The following is a 16,949-nucleotide window of genomic DNA, read 5'->3' on the forward strand; positions in this document are numbered from 1 at the left end:
CTCTCCACAGTTGCTCAGCTGTTGATGATATCCTGCTCGTCAGTCCTGCCTACTTAAGCCGTCCAGCCCAGAGGATCTCTGCCTTCGCCTTAGTCAACATCACAGAGACTATCGCAGAAAAGGAAGAGATGGCGCAAAGACTAACCAAACATTATAGCAGCAATCAGAGTTAATTGGTGATCATATGTATATATATGTATATGAAAAATTAATAAATAGTCCCACAATAAAAAGATGGAGAGGGATTATAAAGTTCCTAGCACCAACGGCAGCTCCCACGTCACTTCTGGCACACAGAATTCATCGAGTTTGCGTTCCATGCTGGTTTGTCCTTCCGGTTCCGGGTCTCTGGCTTCTCCGAGGACGTAGGGTGCACAGCCGAGTTCAACATCCAGGCCCTCCTGCACTTCCACCTGGCTTCCCCGAGGACTTGCGGTGCCCAGCCAAGCTAGACATCCATCCGTTCTGCAGTTCCACCTTGGCAGTTCACCCAGACACCGCTGGGGCACCTCCATCGATGCAATCTTGCACAGTGAACATAGACTTCTCCATATCTGTTTATATGCCTGATTCTCACTTATAATCCGTGAGTAGCCATTTGGCCTTCTTTTATTTCTCCAATAAATTGTTCTAAACATGCTGCACTTAGTTTAGCGCACCTTGTCCTTCTTCTACTATTGTTCTAATCACAGAGACTATCGCCTGTATTCCTGTTAACCGCTTCAGCCCCGGAAGAATTTACCCCGTTCCTGACCAGAGCACTTTTTTCGATTCGGCACTGCGCCGCTTTAACTGACAATTGCGTGGCCGTGCGACGTGGCTCCCAAACAAAGTTGACGTTCTTTTTTTCCCACAAATAGAGCTTTCTTTTGGGGGTATTTGATCATCTCTGCAGTTTTTAATTTTTGCGCTATAAACAAAAAATAGCGACAATTTTGAAAAAAATGCATTATTTTTTACTTTTTGCTATAATAAATATCCCCAAAAAATAATCAAAAAAACATTTTTTTTCCTCAGTTTAGGCCGATACGTATTCTTCTACATATTTTTGGTAAAAAAAATTAGCAATAAACGTTTATTGATTGGTTTGCGCAAAAGTTATAGCGTTTACAAAATAGGGGATAGTTTTATGGCATTTTTATTAATATTTTTTTTTTTACTAGTAATGGAGGTGATCAGCGATTTTTATTGTGACTGCGACATTATGGTGGACACATTGGACATTTTTGACACATATTTGGGTCCATTGTCACTTATACAGCAATCAGTGCTATAAAAATATAGGGAGGAGTTGAGTCAGTACTAGGGAGTGTTTTCTAACTGTAGGGGGGATGGGCTAGCTGTGACACATCACTGATCTCTGCTCCCGATGACAGGGAGCAGAGATCAGTGACACTGTCATTAGGCAGAACAGGGAGATGCTTGTTTACATTAGCTCCGTGAGGCGATCGCGGGTATCCCCATGGCGATCGAGTCCGCGGGACCCGCGACCCGACTCACGCACACAATGGCACGGCGGGGAATATAATGGGACTTACTGGTACGCCCATTTGCCCAGCTGTGCCATTCTGCCGATCGACCCCTACATGGAGCAACCAACAGGGTTTGAGCAAGGAGGCAACCTTGTGTGTAAACTTCAGAAGAGCATCTACGATCTTAAAGCGGAGTTCCACCCAAAAATGGAACTTCCGCTTTTCGGAATCCTCCCCCCCTCCGGTGTCACATTTCTCCCCTCAGGGGGAGAGGAGAGCAGATACTTGTATAATCCAGGTAATTGCTCCCACTTAGGCATAGATATCCATGGGTACATACGGATATCTACACCATATCCGGTGCCTCCTTCATCCCCCCCCGCTGTCTTCTGGGAGACACACAGGTCCCAGAAGACAGCAGGGACCTGTGGGATCGCGCAGTGTGACTCGCACATGCGAAGTAGGGAGCCAGGCTGCGAAGCCACAAGGCTTCACTTCCTGATTCCCTTACAGAAGATGGCGGCACCTCCACCCGAGAGCTTTGTGTGCCAACATCGCTGGCGCCCTGGACAAGTACCCTATTTATCGGCGTATAACACGCGCCGGCGTATAACACGCACCCCAAGTTTAGGAGGGAATTTTAAGGAAAAAACTTTTAGGAGTAAAGTTTAAGGAAGAAAAACTTAGATTAAAATGCCCATCAATGCAGCGTTATCGGTGTCCATCTGCAGCCTTGCCCCAGAGTCCATTGCAGCCTTGTCAGTGCAGCTTTGCCCCAGTGCAGCCTTTTCAGTGCAGCTTTGCCCCAGTGCAGCCTTGTCACTGCAGCCATGTCAGTGCAGTCATGTCAGTGCAGCTTTGCCCCAATGCAGCCTTGTCAGTGCAGCCATGTCAGTGCAGCCTTGCCCCAGTGCAGCCTTGCCCCTGTGCAGCTTTGCCCCAGTGCAGCTTTGCCCCAGTGCAGCCTTGCCCCAGTGCAGCCTTGCCCCAGTGCTCGCCGCCGACATACACAGTCGTGTGTAAATTCAAATATGGCGCCGAGACTGCAGTGACTCGGCGGAGCGGAGATACACATACCCGAACGTCCTCTGCTTTTTTCGGCGCCGCTCACAGTCACGCGCAGTCCCGCCCTATGATGGACATAACACAAGTCCAATGGCGGGACTGGGCGGGACTGTGAGCGGCGCCGAAAAAAGCCGAGGACTCTCGGGTATGTGTATCTCCGCTCCGCTGAGTCCCTGCAGTCTCGGCGCCATATTTGAATTTACACACAGCTGTGTATGTCGGCGGCGATCGCGGCAAACGCCGTGATCGCTCCGATCCGAGCAAAAGTGACAGGGATCGGCCTATAACACGCACCCACGATTTTCCCCTGATTTTCAGGGGAAAAACGTGCGTGTTATATGCTGATAAATACGATAAGTGTCCATATTTTAAAAGTCAGCAGCTGCAGTATTTGTAGCTGCTGACCTTTAAAAAAAAAATTTGGCAGGACCTCCGTTTTAAGCAATCTGCAAGGATGTGGATTGAGAAAGTGAACAAAGTACTTACCAGAGAGGGATTTTCAAGAAGTAAAGCAGACCCATGTCTCTACTCCAGGAATCAAGAAGACAGATGGATATACATCCTTATCTATGTCGATGACATTATAATCTGTTTTGAACAAGAAGGGGATAACAATCAGAACTCTTAAACTGTTCATATAACTGAGAACCAGTGAAAAGTAGTCTCATACTATATTATGAATTGCTTGTAGTAGAGTGTTGTACTTTCTTAGTTAATGATTAATGCAGAGAGTTTGGAATTTAAATGATATCCTTTATTGGCTAACTTAGGTTATTAAAGATGCAAAATTTTGGCATAGCTTAAGCCGACCATAAATGGTTCAAAACTCGGCCGGTTCAGCAGGGACAGGCCGAGGTTCAATCCATCAATGGGTAGGCTGATTTTATCCAAGTTGATCCATCGTCTAACTTGGGTACAACCATCATGTTGGATTTCTATCATGCGATTATTGCCACCAGCTATAGCCACTAGCAGTAATCATTGTGCTCTGCTCACAAGGAAGGCTCACCAACAGGGGCGGACTGACAACTCATGGGGCCCCCGGGCAATAGAAGATCATGGGGCCCCCTGTGTCTCCGCCCACATGCAAGCCGCACCTACACAAAGCCCCACTTACATGGGGCACACAGTAAGGCACATCACATGGCACACAGCAGAGCACGGGGCACATCATGGGGCACAGGGCATGGGGCACACAGTAGGGCACATCACAGGACACATAATGGGGCACCCAGCAGGGTTTATTATGCTGTACACATCAGGGCACATTATTGAGCACAGCATGGTGCATCACAGAGGGTACAGGGCACATCAGTGGGTACACAGCGGGGGCACATCACAGAGCACATCAGGAGATACACAGCAGGGAGCGTGCCACACATCACAGGGCATGTGGCAAATAGTAGGGCACACAGCAGGGCACACAGTAGGGCACATCCTTGGGAACAGGACACAGGCGGTACACATCAGGGCACACATCCCAGGGCATGGGGCACACAGAGCACATTGCAGGGCACACAGTAGAGCACAACAGGCGGTACACAGCAGGGCACATCACAAGGCACATCACAGGGCAAGGGGCACAGAGTAGGGCACATAAGGGGGTACACTAGCAGGGCACATCACAGGCCATGGGGCACGCAGTAGGGCAAATAGCAGGGCACAAACCAAAACACAGGGCACACAGTAGAGCACTGGGATCCTCCAGACTTAACACAGTGTCTTTCAGGGTAGCCATCAGGGGGGAAGGCGACACAGTGGGGGTGGAGGACACAGGGAGACACCATGGGGGGGGGGGTTGGAGGGCACAGGGGGGCACTGTGGGGAGAGGGGAGGTGGGGGGCACAAGGGGGCACTGTGGGGAGGTGGGGGGCACATGGGGACACTGTGGGGAGGTGGAGGGCACAGGGGGACACTGTGGGGAGGTGGGGGGCACAGGGGGACACTGTGGGGAGGTGGGGGGCACAGGGGGACACTGTGGGGAGGTGGAGGGCACTGTGGGGAGCACAGGGGGAGGTGGGGGCACAGGGGGTCACTGTGGGGAGGTGGGGGGCACAGGGGGACACTGTGGGGAGGTGGGGGTACAGGGGGACACTGTGGGGAGGTGGAGGGCACTGTGGGGAGCACAGGGGGGCACTGTGGGGAGGTGGGGGCACAGGGGGTAACTGTGGGGAGGTGGGGGGCACAGGGGGACACTGTGGGGAGGTGGGGGTCACTGTGGGGCACAGGGGGACACTGGGGAGGTGGGGGTCACTGTGGGGAGGTGGGGGGCACAGGGGGTCACTGTGGGGAGGGGGGAGGTGGGGGGCACAAGGGGGCACTGTGGGGAGGTGGGGGGCACAGGGGGACACTGTGGGGGCACAGGGGGACACTGTGGGGAGGTGGGGGTCACTGTGGGGAGGTGGGGGTCACTGTGGGGAGGTGGGGGGGTGGAGGGCACACAGGGGGGCACTGTGGGGAGGTGGGGGGCACAGGAGGACACTGTGGGGAGGTGGGGGGCACAGGAGGACACTGTGGGGAGGTGGGGGGGCACAGGAGGACACTGTGGGGAGGTGGGGGGGGCACAGGGGGACACTGTGGGGAGGTGGGGGGCACAGGGGGACACTGTGGGGAGGTGGGGGGTACAGGGGGACACTGTGGGGAGGTGGAGGGCACTGTGGGGAGCACAGGGGGGCACTGTGGGGAGGTGGGGGCACAGGGGGTAACTGTGGGGAGGTGGGGGGCACAGGGGGACACTGTGGGGAGGTGGGGGTCACTGTGGGGCACAGGGGGACACTGGGGAGGTGGGGGTCACTGTGGGGAGGTGGGGGGCACAGGGGGTCACTGTGGGGAGGGGGGAGGTGGGGGGCACAAGGGGGCACTGTGGGGAGGTGGGGGGCACAGGGAGACACTGTGGGGAGGTGGGGGTCACTGTGGGGAGGTGGGGGTCACTGTGGGGAGGTGGGGGGGTGGAGGGCACACAGGGGGGCACTGTGGGGAGGTGGGGGGCACAGGAGGACACTGTGGGGAGGTGGGGGGCACAGGAGGACACTGTGGGGAGGTGGGGGGGCACAGGAGGACACTCTGGGGAGGTGGGGGGGCACAGGAGGACACTGTGGGGAGGTGGGGGGGGCACAGGGGGACACTGTGGGGAGGTGGGGGGCACAGGGGGACACTGTGGGGAGGTGGGGGGCACAGGGGGACACTGTGGGGAGGTGGGGGCACAGGGGGACACTGTGGGGAGGTGGGGGGCACAGGGGGACACTGTGGGGAGGTGGGGGGCACAGGGGGACACTGTGGGGAGGTGGGGGCACAGGGGGACACTGTGGGGAGGTGGGGGGCACAGGGGGACACTGTGGGGAGGTGGGGGTCACTGTGGGGAGCACAGGGGGTCACTGTGGGGGTGGAGGGCACACAGGGGGGCACTGTGGGGAGGTGAGGGGCACAGGGGGACACTGTGGGGAGGTGGGGGGCACAGGGGGACGCTGTGGGGAGGTGGGGGTCACTGTGGGGAGGTGGGGGGCACAGGGGGTCACTGTGGGGGGTGGAGGGCACAGGGGGGCACTGTGGGGAGGTGGGGGGCACAGGGGGACACTGTGGGGAGGTGGGGGGCACAGGGGGACACTGTGGGGAGGTGGGGGCACAGGGGGACACTGTGGGGAGGTGGGGGCACAGGGGGACACTGTGGGGAGGTGGGGGCACAGGGGGACACTGTGGGGAGGTGGGGGGCACAGGGGGACACTGTGGGTGGGAAGCTGTGCAGCAACTTTCTAATAGCAGCACGTGGTACAAGCTGCTGCACTTTCCTTCCTACATGCAGAGTAGCGCGGGAAGCGGCTGTATACAGACCTCTCGTGATGCGCTCCTCCTCCTCCTCGCCGACCCCTCCTCTTTTCTGTCCGTCCGAGGTGATGACAGATACAAGCACCTGGGGTGGATGGGAGGGAAGGAGGGGCCGGCGGGGAGGAGGAGGAGCGCATCACGAGGTGTGTGTATACACTGCAGTCTCTTAGCAGTGAGCAGGGACCCGATCAGCCCGTCAATCACAGCTAGCTGACGGGTAGATCGGGTCCCGAAGTGGAAGCTGCCATGGGGCCCCCTACTGGCCACGGGCCCTCGGTCAGCGTCCGAACTGCCCGATGGTCAGTCCGCCCCTGCTCACCAACCCACCTGGAGAACACAATAGCTCCTTGGTTGTAGGGTAGAAAATGTCATAATCTATGGTCTGCCTTAAAACGTAGCCCAACTTTTGTTAAGGAAAACACCTTCCCCTCTGGGTAATCTATGTACATTACAAGGATTTTAACAAATTTTGTTGCAAATTCCTACCTTTTGTTATTCTGAAGAAATCAATGTTTGTTCCTCTGTGCCCCTGTGCTGAGTCTAATGGGAGTGGTTTGATAATTATCAATTAGCTGTGCACCTGCAGGCCTCTAATGAGGAAAATTCCAGCGCGATTCCAGCCCTGGTTCCTACATCGCTCCTCTCCCTCTCCTGCAGGCAGTTCACACGCCTTGTGCTTGTGGAAAAAAACGTGCAGCGCTCAAGCATGTAACCATAAAGATGGGAACATGACATACAGTGACTTATAAATGATTCACTACAAATAGTAAATAATCATAGAATTGTGAAAAAACAAAAATGTGAGTGTGAACAAGGGATAGAAACTCAAATTGTGCTGTTGAGACACAGTGAGATGTAGGGCCTAGTCCATATGTTGAATACAAAAATAATGGAGAAAGTTCTTATGGCCCCGTTTCCAAATAGATTTGACTGGAGTGTAGTCTAGATGGACCAATTGATGTGCCAATAAACTTTTTCCAGAGATAAAGTAAACACGATAAGGTACTCTTACTGACTGTGGTGGATGCACATACCATACGGCAGTAAGTTTAACAAGCTTGAAAACCTCCTGATAATGTCGCATTTGGTGCGATGGTAGGCAACTCCAAGGTACAGGACCAGATGAGACCAATGACCAGCAGCAGCGAGTGGCCAAGGCAAATCCACGTACAGATGATGGAAAGATGGTCAGGAGTGGCAAAATGTGAAATATGGAGGAAAAGAAAAACAGGTGCTCCACATGGTGCAAATCAACCAATTACGGTTTATTGGGCATAGAAAATCTTACAACAGCTTGCAAGATAAATGATAAAAAAGTGATCACGAATACAGTAAAAATAGATTAAAAGCAATGTGGGTGGCAGTAATGTGCAAGACCGATGCGTTTCGACACAAAGGGTCAAAGGGTTAATGACACCCCCAGTTTAGTTCACAGATCGCAGTGCGAACTGTGAACTCGCACAGGAATCGGATTGCATAGGTGAGAACACCAATGTGATCCGATTCTAGTGCGGGGAAAAACAAGTCCCTGCACTATTTTCTGTGTGAATCCAATGCGAGTACAGCCATACAACTGTATGGCTGAACTCGCATTGCTCAGAGATCGCACGTGATCGGCACCTGCAGTGCGGGTACGAATCACATGCGATCTCTGAGATTGCGCTAGTGTGAACCCAGGCTTAGCCGTAATTTCCTATAGAAAGTATCTCACCAAAAATGACAATTTTGTTGCAGGGGATGCCAGAAATCTGACTTGTATCTCAGTGCAGATTTCTGGGAAAATTGGTAAGCCAATCCCACAAGCAGGAAATTATGCTTCTGGGGGGGGCGTTCTGTACACTGTGTAAAGAACACCTCCAGGTAGCCATATTACGTTGTATTTTCAGAAAATTACAGAGCTGCAGATTGAAAAGGAAAGGTAATTTGTAATTAGATTCAATTACAACATGACTTGTGTCGCAATTGTATATGCTATATCAATTATTCTTTTTTTGCTATTGTTTTCCCCATGAAAGTGGAGTTACCCTTTAAGAATAAGACATTTGCACAATTCCCCCATCAACACAGACAGTGCTGACAGGTGAATCCCTCCTGCTGAGACATTGTGCTCTTGCAATGGGGCGCAGGGGAAAGCCGTCCCCACTGGGAGAAGACAGTGATTATTGCTAGTGCTATAGCAGCCGCTAGTGATAATCACATGTAAATCAGGCAGGCTGGTTGTACCCAAGCTGATCGCTTTATCAACTTGGTACATTCAGCCTGCCCATACACAGTTTGAATTTGAACCGTGTATGGCCAGCCTTATGCCGCGTACACACGATCGGACTTTCTGGCACACTTGGTCCAGCAGACTTTCCGACGGACTTTGTCCGCCAGGTGCGCCTGACTTAAAAATGGACGGACTTGCCCACACACGACCGGACTTTCCGGCGGGCTAGGTCCGCCCGTCTTTCCGATGGACTTTCGCCGCGGCGGACTTTCAGAATGAACGGACTTGCCCATTTTGAACGTGACTTAGGTACGACGGGACTAGAAAAGGAAGCTTCGGGGGTCTTCTTCCGGCTTCGGGGGTCCCTCCGGTTCCTCTTCTCCCGGCGTCCGGTTAGTTCTTCTCCGCTCTCTCGGGCCTCTTCTCCCGGTGTTCCAGTTCTTCTGCCGGCTCCTCCGCTGTCTTCATGCCGCTCTTTTGCCAGCGGAGGTCTGGACTTCTGGGCTTCTTGTCTTCTTCCCTCTTCTCTTCTCCAGATGTTGACACGACGCTCTCTCCGGCTGGACTGCTCTCTGAGTGCTCCGTTGCGACATCACCCGGTGACCACGCCCCCTTAAACGTCACAGTCCCAGCATTCCCAGGGACATAAGGGGGCGGGGTCTCCGCCTATATAAGTCACAACGGAGCACTCAGAGAGCAGTCCAGCCGGAGAGAGCATCGTGTCAACATCTGGAGAAGAGGGAAGAAGCTAAGAAGCCCAGAAGTCCGGACCTCCGCTGGCAAAAGAGCGGCATGAAGACAGCGGAGGAGCCGGCAGAAGAACTGGAACACCGGGAGAAGAGGCCAGAGAGAGCGGAGATGAACTAACCGGACGCCAGGAGAAGAGGAACCGGAGGGACCCCCGAAGCCGGAAGAAGACCCCCGAAGCTGGAAGAAGACCCCCAAAGCCGGAGGAAGACCCCCGAAGCTGGAGGAAGACCCCCCCCGGAGCTGTTGCCAGAGCTCCGACCATTCCTCCAGTAACTTTAATGCAGCTTTTCTCTCCGGCATGAGCACTGCAAAGAAGAGGAAGGAAAAACGTACTCAGAGTATCCCCTCGGTCTGGGATCCAGCACTTCTTTCCAGGCACGTGGTCCTGTACATCATGGACATGCACAGCAGAGACACAAAGCGTGTCTTACCTGGAGTCTTCAATGGTGGCCCCTCTGGCCTCCCCTGTCTCCCCAGCTGCTTTGGAACTCCTCTCAGGATCTCCGGATACTTTGCCTTCCAACAACCGAGTTCCTCGGGGCTGTCGACGACTTTGCCTCCTATATTGGGAGACCCCGATCTCAGGGCTCTCCTTCAGGCACTGCCAACACAGATGGATATGAAAGCGCTGGTCCTGAAGGAAGTACACCGTAGGGATCTACAATCAGTCTGGGCAGATCTACAATCACTCTCAGACAGAGTCTCCATGGGTGAAGCGTCCTTGGCCTCTCTGTAGAATCGTATCTCCCAGCTGGAGCAAGCACAGACCTCGCTGACCTCCAATGTCTCCTCCCTACAGTTCCAACTGGAAGAACTTGAGGACCGGAGCCGCCGCAACAACTTGTGGCTTCGGGGCATCCTGGAGGATATAGGACAGGAGTGATTACAATCTATGCTTCTGGTGATATGCCAACGGTTAACTCAGTGGTAGCCCGTCCATTAAGGGCGCATGGGCGCCGCCCCCTCTATCACGCCACCCCCTATGTGTATCATGGATAGATACATGCATAGCATGAATCTATCCATGGCCACCGCGGCCACCGCAGCCACCCCCTATTCAGGTGTCCGGCCCCTTTTAGAATGCTGGGCACCTGAATTACAGTGGCGGGGGTGTTTTTTCAAAGCACCTGATTAGAGCCATAGGCTCTAATAGGCTTCAAAATAGGGTGGACTCAAAGCACAGAGCATTGCGCTCAGAGCCCACCCAGGTGTGTTAGAAAAGCAAATGAATATTCGCTTTTCTAACACTGAACCGCCTCTCCGCCAATCAGGAAGCGCGGGTCTAATACCTGTCACCTGATTGGCTGAAAGGACAGGTGCTCCTATTGGACGCCTAGCAGGAAGAAAGAAGAACGCATGGAGGACACAGCTCGCCGCTGCCTGACCCGTTGCCCATCCCAAAGCTCGCCACTGTCACTTGCTGCCTGACCCAAGATAGAGTAAGTGCTGGTTAAACAGTGAGCGGGCGGGGGGGTGACAGTGGCTGCATTTGATGGGCGCAGTGGCTGCAATTTATGGCACAGTGGCTGCATTTGATGGGCACAGTGAATGCATTTGATGGGCACAGTTGCAAAAGATTTTGAGCACCAGCCGCCACTAAATATATTCTCTTTAAATGTGCCATAACTATGGATTGTGATCTTACTCACATTTAGCACCTCCGTTTTGATGTGTGTACAAAGCCTTATACTAAGGTATATATTTAAAGGTAATGGTTATTGAAAGCCAAATGCTAGGTTTTTCAATACATCAGTGTGGATTGGTAACAATGAAAAGGTTTGAGATTCCTATCTCCCTGTGCTCTGAGAACATTTCATTTTCTGTTGAATAGCAGACACATTAAAGAGGCTGTAATGATGTGACTGCAGTGCAGTGACTTTATGTAAGGGTAATGTAATGAGCAGCAATAAAGAGGAAATACAGGCAGTCATGCTATTAGTTACAGCCGGGGCCAGACATAGCACTAAATGGACTCCGCTGATTGTGGAACGCTTTGTCTCATAAAAATGACTGACTGCCAGATACGCTGGCTGCCCCTTAATTGTGTTAAGTGTGGAGTTCAGTAGTTTTTTATGCATATGTTGTAACTGTACATGAACATTTTATTGAATTACTATTTGAATGGCACATGTACAATTACTAGATAAGCTGCGTGGGGTGGGAAATGTTAAAATAACTTCAATAAGCACTGTTTGCGGTATGGCCACATTATAATTTTAGAATTACAACTCTTTCCGTGGAAAAAAATAAACATTTTTAAATTGTCTCAGCGTCAGTAGTGGCCTAAGACAGAAGTAAAGCATACAGTCACCAGCCACTTTATTAGGTACACCTGTTCAATTATTATCATTTAAGGTACTTATATAGTGCCATCAATTTACGCAGCACTTTACATATACATTGTACATTCACATCAGTCCCTACCCTCAAGGAGCTTACAATCTAAGGTCCCTAACTCAAATTCATGTACTAGGGCCAATTTACCTACCAGCATGTCTTTGGAGTGTAGGAGGAAGCTGGAATACCTGGAGGAAACCCACTCAGGCACAGGGAGAACATGCAAACTCCAGGCAGGTAGTATCTGTGGTTGGGATTCGAACCAGCAACCAGCAAGAGTGCTACCCACTACACCACTGTGTTGCCCAAGTTGCTTGGTAATAAAAATTTCTAATCAGCCAATCACATGAAAGCAACTCAATGCATTTAGGCATATAGAAATTGTGAAGACAACTTGCTGAAGTTCAAACCAAGCAAGAGAATGGGGAAGAAAGGGGATTTAAGTGACATTGAACGTGGCATGGTTGTTAGTGCCAGACGGGCTGGTCTGAGTATTTCAAAAACTGCTAATCTACTGAGGTTGTCACACACAGCCATCTTTAGGGTTTACAAAGAATGGTCTGAAAAAGAGAAAATATCCAGTGAGCGGCAGTTGTGTGGACGAAAATGCCTTGTTGATGTCAAAGGTTAAAGGAGAATGGGCAGACTGGTTGGAGATGATAGAAAGGCAACAGTAACTCAAATAACCACTCATTACAACCAAGGTATGCAGAATACCATCTCTCTGAACCTTGAAGCATATGGACTAGAGCAGCAGAAGACCACGCTGGGCGCCACTCCTGTTAGCTAAGAACAGGAAACTGAAGCTACAATTTGCACAGGCTCACCAAAATTGGACAATAAAAGATTGGAAAAACGTTGCATGGTCTGATGAGTCTTGATTTCAGCTGTGACATTCAGATGGTAGGGTTAGAATTGGCGCAAACAACATGAAAGCATTGATCCATCCTGCCTTGTATCAAGGGTTCAGGCTGGTGGTTGTGGTGTAATGGTGTGGGGGATATTTTCTTGCAACACTTTGGGCCCCTTAGTACTAATTGAGTATCGTTTAACCGCTTCCCGACCGGCGCACGACTATTTAGGTCGGCAGAATGGCACGGCTGGGCAAAAGGGCGTACCTGTACATCCTTTTGAATTTCCCGCCGTGCCATTGCGTCGCCAGGGAGCTCCGTGAGTCGGGTCCCGCGGACTCGATCGCCGCGGGGATACCCGCGATCGTCTCACTGAGAGCAGGAACGGGGAGATACTGATGTAAACAGCATCTCCCCGTTCTGCCTAGTGACAGTGTCATTCGATCTCTGCTCCCTGTCATCGGAGCAGAGATCAGTGACATGTCACATACAGCCCAACCCCCCTACAGTTAGAAACACCTCCCTAGTACTGACTTAACCCCTCCCCGCCCCCTAGTGGTTAACCCCTTCACTGCCAGTGTCATTTACACAGGAATCAATGCATTTTTATAGCACTGATTGCTGTATAAATGACAATGGTCCCAAAAATGTGTCAAAAATGTCCGATGTGTCCGCCATGATGTCACAGTCACAATAAAAATAGCTGATTGCCGCCATTACTAGTAAAAAAAAAAAAAATTATTAATAAAAATGCCATAAAACTATCCCCTATTTTGTAAACGCTATAACTTTTGCGCAAACCAATTAATAAACGCTTATTGCGATTTTTTTTACCAAAAATATGTAGAAGAATAAGTATCGGCCTAAACTGGGGAAAAAAAATGTTTTTTTATATATTTTTGGGGGATATTTATTATAGCAAAAAGTAAAAAATAATGCGTTTTTTTCAAAATTGTCACTTTTATTTTGTTTATAGCGCAAAAAATAAAAATCGCAGAGGTGATCAAATACCACCAAAAGAAAGCTCTATTTGTGGGAAAAAAAGGACGTCAATTTTGTTTGAGAGCCACGTCGCACGACCGCGCAATTGTCAGTTAAATCGACGCAGTGCCGAATTGCCAAAGGTGCTCTGGTCAGGAAGGGGGTAAATTCTTCCTGGGGTGAAGCGGTTAAACGCCACACCATGTCCATCCCTTTTTGACTACAGTGTACCCATCTTCTGATGGCTTCATCTCAAACTAGTTTCTTGAACATGACAGTGGGGTTGATTTACTAAGACTGGAGAATGCAAAATCTGGTCCAGCTGTACATGGCAGCCAATCAGCTTGGAGCAATTAGGCTTTGACAAAAAACCTGGAAGCTGATTTCGATTTCGCAAAGCTGCGCCAGATTTTGCACTCTCCAGTTTTAGTAAATCAACCCCAATGAGTTTACTGTACTCCAATGGCCTCCACAGTCACCAGATCTCAATAAAATAGAGTATCCTTGGGATGTGGGGGAAAGGGAGATTCACATCATGGCAACTGCGTGATGCTATTATGTCAATATAGACCAAAATCTCTGAAGAATGTTTCCAATACCTTGGCAAATCTATGCCATGAAGAATTAAGGAAGTTCTGAAGGCAAAAAGGGGTCCATCTCAATACCAGCAAGGTGTACCTAATAAAGTGGCCAGTTAGTGTATATCACCAACACACCATGGATCTTGAAGATAACATCCAAACGTTCATTAAAGTGATGACATAACAGCATTCAAGTTGGAAGGTTTCTGGGCCACCCAGGACCCCTTCATCAGGCATGTGATAAGCATATAGTGCAGTGCAGAACATTTTAAGTGCCATCCATTAATCAAAAACTGTAAATGGAGCCACTCCTTGACCTCTGACATCATAATGACATCATAAACCTGTCAAAAGTAATGCAAAGTAAAAAGCCCTGCCAGTTTAGGAATGTTAACCAGTGTTAGAATATTGCAGGCATAGGGTAGCAATTGTAGTGGGTATTAGATAAACGGCACACCACCAAAAGCATCTGTTGGTTGTTCTTGATTGGGGAGGTGAGCAATCCTCCTGCAAGTCCAGCATCACCATTGCCAGGTGACCTGACTGTCAGGACAGAAGTGGGTTCAACTACATGTCCTCCTCCAACTGTACCCTGAAATGTTATGTATAAACCCATACTACCGTCTCAAGAATATATAGTATTAATTAAGCAGGAAGGTTATGTACTCTGTGTAGGACATTCAGTACATCCCTCTTTTGACCTTAGGGTCATATTACCAAATGATCCTTTTGCTGGTGGGAAGTTACAGAGGTGAAGTCAATAAACCATTTACAACACTAATATAGTGGTATTCCCCCTTTAAAACAGACTGTGCTTAATTGAGGAAAGCCTTGGAAAAGTTTCTTTCTGAGTTCTAATGCAGCATACACACGAGCGGACTTTTCGACCATACTGGTCCGACGGACTATCCAACGGACTTTCGGCGGACTTCCAATGGACTTTCCCAACGAACGGACTTGGCTACACACGCTCACACCAAAGTCCAACGGATTCGTACATGATGACATACGACCGGACGAAAATAAGGAAGTTGATAGCCAGTAGCCAATAGCTGCCCTAGCGTCGGTTTTTTCGTCCGACGGACTAGCATACAGATGAGCGGATTTTTCAATAGGAACTGGGTCCGGTGGAGTACCGACGTAAAGATTTGAAACATGTTCCAAATCTAAAGTCCGTCAGATTTTCGACCGAAAAAGTCAGCTGCAGGTCCAATGAAGCCCACACACGGTCGAATTGTCTGCCGGACAGTCTGGTCGAAAAGTCCACTCGTGTGTACGCGGCATAACTCATCTGAGAGATTCAGGTTTTGCACTACTTTAGGAATCGGTTGCTATGGCTATGACAGGTTCAAAAAAAGAATTACAGCCAGTTCACATATTAGTAAACTGGTGGTACATAAGAATAACTCTAAACTGGAGTACGGAGAGACACCTCATTCAGAATGGGACATGTACATGTTTGGAAGCTTAAATTAATGTGACAGCTTTCTGAACAGGGCTTGTATTTGCTAGAATGCTGACAGACCCAGTTTCCTAGCAAATGATGACCCATCCCTGGCTCCATTCAGCTGTAGGAAGGCAGATTCCCCACCCAACTGCTTAATGTAAACAAAGGGTTGGGGGATGCTTGCTGACTTCATTAGCCATACATAGCAATAGCCATATTTGGATAACGGACAGGAATTACCTGGCCGACAGCTGAATGAGGCTGGGGATGTGTCATTGGTTGCTATGACGATGTTGGCTGCATAGCCAACAGCATCTTAGCAACCAATTATGCCGTGCTACTGAGGATGAACATGCACTGAGGACAGTAGTGTCCACAGTATAGACACTCCAACCTCAATGCTGCCCTCCACCATGACTCCAATAAATTAAAGTACCTGACTACGAAAAGTACTTTCATTTGCTGCAGGCACCAACATTTGTGGTGCAAACACACAACAGAATTCTAAAGAGTGTCGTAGACAGTTCCCCAGTCAGTTCCCAAGCACTGCTTCAGCACATGTGCCTCTGTCTCTCCAGCTGCTGCAGCCTCCAATGCTTCCGGCTGTGGCACACCACTGAATTCAGTATTCTCTATTGCACAGGTAGTTTCCATCCAGAGGCTCTCCACTCCATGTGGACCTTATTACGGTGTGAAATGCATCAGACTGGGGTGGAGAGAAATGGATTGTCTATCTGCAATAAAGTTTGAACTTGCTGGTAGTAGCTTGGCCAGAAAACATAGTAAATACTCGCCTGCTCCTCTGGCATGAGGAGGCTGAGTTCTCTCTTTAGCAATGCTGTTTCTAATAAATTGCCACCTGCAACAGAATTACTATTGGGGAATAGCCTTTAGCTGCAAGAATGTGCTATCTCCTCTCACTCTATTAATATCAGCCAGCATTGTCCATAGATATTAAATGATTGTCAATCGTTCAGTTGCACCCATGCAACTAAGTTGGCTTTAGTGTCTAAGTGTATCGGAATCTCTGCTCCTCCCATTACAGTTTATACTGATTCATCTACAGAGTATAGAGTATACAATATGTCTCTAGAATCGTGTTCGCATTTCTGGAAGATCAACAGGTATTTCCTTTACTTACTGCAGGAAAGGTGAGAATGAATGAAGCCACCACAACTACAAACTGTTAAGCTGTAATATATTATTATTATTATTATTATTATTATTATTATTATTATTATTTTTAAATAAATGTATTTGATTTTGCACATAACGTTACCAAACAATGACTGTGAGTCAAACAAACAACAATATGCAGTCATAAAGTACAAAAATAAAAATGTGTAAAACCAATTGCATCTGTGACCCATACAGCACGCTCCACATCCCAAGGAAGATCAAGGATAAACACCGGCCCCACTGGCAATACATTAG

Source organism: Aquarana catesbeiana, linkage group LG11 (assembly GCF_042186555.1).
Source record: "Aquarana catesbeiana isolate 2022-GZ linkage group LG11, ASM4218655v1, whole genome shotgun sequence".
Classification (NCBI taxonomy): Eukaryota; Metazoa; Chordata; class Amphibia; order Anura; family Ranidae; genus Aquarana; species Aquarana catesbeiana.